The sequence below is a fragment of the Bos javanicus genome, chromosome 8 (genome assembly GCF_032452875.1).
Source record: "Bos javanicus breed banteng chromosome 8, ARS-OSU_banteng_1.0, whole genome shotgun sequence".
In the NCBI taxonomy this organism is placed as follows: domain Eukaryota; kingdom Metazoa; phylum Chordata; class Mammalia; order Artiodactyla; family Bovidae; genus Bos; species Bos javanicus.
The window spans coordinates 42945486-42947885 of record NC_083875.1 but is presented as its reverse complement, the minus strand read 5'-3'; positions in this window follow the sequence as shown (position 1 = coordinate 42947885).

The following is a 2400-nucleotide window of genomic DNA, read 5'->3' as shown; positions in this document are numbered from 1 at the left end:
CATCCTAAAGGAGATCAGTCCTGAATGTTCTTTGGAAGGACTGATGCTGAAGCTGAAACTCCAGTACTTTGGCCACCTCATGCGAAGAGTTGACTCATTGGAAAAGATCCTGATGCTGGGAGGGATTGGGGGCAGGAGGAGAAGGGGACGACAGAGGATGAGATGGCTGGATGGCATCACTGACTTGATGGACGTGAGTCTGAGTGAACTCCAGGAGTTGGTGATGCACAGGGAGGCCTGGAGTGCTGTGATTCATGGGGTCACAAAGAGTCAGACACGAGTGAGCGACTGAACTGAACTGAGGCTAAACTCTGATGTTCAGTAGGGTAGCCTAGTATAATGTGTTTAGGCACAATGTGGCTTCTTTATTTAATAACAGTGTTAGGAAGAGACTGTAACAAATTTGTCTAATTCTGGGCATACTTTCCTTTGGTCTGAATCATCCCACATGTCCCCAAAACCTTCTCCAGACTTCCTAGTAACTATTCTCATTTCCTGAGAATCTGAGTCCTTAATAAGTAGCCTAAAGTAGGGAGACTTTCCTGGAGTCCAAGACCAGTTTCCATTGTTTTCAGTCTACTCCTACTTTTCAGCCTGTAACTCCTTCGACAACTTTCACTTACACAGCTTACTGAGGGAATTCTACGCCAAGCTGTACACTCAGTGCAAGGGAAAGCATCACGGAGAGTAAACTCCACTACCTGTTTGCATCTCCTCTAGAAGCAGGAACTTCCTGTGCCCACTCCATTTCCCCACTCCTTCCTCCACAGTCAGGGGTCTTATTAAATGGAGACAATCCAGCTTAACACTCTTATAAGTGGTGTCTCACTACCCACTGAGTGCCACACTCATCGGCCTTTTTCATATGGATGAGCAAATAAAAAATACAGCATCTCTTATTTACAGGATGGATAAGAAGCCCAACCTGGCCTAGTTCTAAGTTGGTTCTGTTTATTCCCAAACTAGCAAGCAATCAGTACAAAGGATGTATACCAGATAAAAAGAGTAAATAAATGCAGCAGATAGATACCAACACATGAACACCGCACTCGGTGGCCTTCTTTAGTGGCTGAAAGATGTGTATCTAAAGTTAGCACCCCTGAGCAGAGTGGCTCCAGGCCCCAGGGTTTTTATAGGCTGTGACAATAACCAGAGATATTCCATGTACATACAAAGTAAACACTAATATGTTGGATTTTATCAATTCTAAAACTTAATGTTTTCACCTTTAAAAGACACCATCTCTTTTAATTTATGGTGTCATAATTTTGATTGGCAACAATTTTTCTTTCTTAATGATAAATAATAATGCATTTACAATGGATGATGCCTTAGAGTTAATAAGACAGTCTATATTTTTTTTTCTTCCTTAACATGCATTGTATGCAGCAAAGTGGTATTGACTCTTCCACATCTTGAAGAACATTCATATCAGTTCCTAAAGAGCTGCTTCATTCTTCCCAACCACTGCATATATTCCATTATGTTGTTATCATAACTTAACTATAAGCAGTTCCATACTTATCAAACACTCTGGTGGTTTGCCATCTGTGTTTATTCATTGTAGCCAAAAATGATGAACGCTACAAAAAGGGTGAGAGCCAGATGTTACAGGGAAAACTTAAAGGTTTTGTAAAGGATGTGAAAACAGGTCTGAGACTGAAGTGGGGGATGAGACACGACACAGGTCAAACTGCTCCTAGGATTTTAATTGGGATGCATCATGGGAAAGCCACTCACCATCTTCCATTGGAAGTGTACTTACAATGTGTAAATTCCAAATACTTTAAAAGAAATATCTGCCCTGGAGCTTATTTTACTTGCCCAGAGCTCACTTAGTGATCACAGAAGATTAATGCCCATTTCACTGTCCTGAAAGAACACTGGAAATAGTCATTACTCATTGCCTTCCTCAGGCTGACACAGGGCCCAGGGAAATAGATCTTCAAGAGGAGACATTGAAAGTCTTTAACTATTTGATGATGATTTGGATAAGACTGAGAAACGTGTAGTGGGTTCCTAAATATGCTAAAGAATGCAGACCAGGGTGAACAGAACTAACAAAATGAGGAAAGGGAAATCAAAGTAGTTCCAAGTGTAAGAAATTCTATTTATTCTGCTGTATTCAATCCTGGCGGCCTACAGTTGGACACAACTGAGTGACTAACACTTTCACTTTCTTTTTTTTTCCATTCAGTCTTGGAAAGACCAGGATTTTAAAACAGTACCATAACACCAGCATTCCAGTTCAGAATGGAGGCTGCCTCACTACTTAAGTCATCTTCCTCCTTTCCCATTCCAGTCCTCCTTGAATAGTAATGACTGCAACTGCTTGAAATGGCGCACTGCTCTAAGCTTCGAGATAGAGAGAGAGACAGAGGATAGATAGATAAGAAAGGC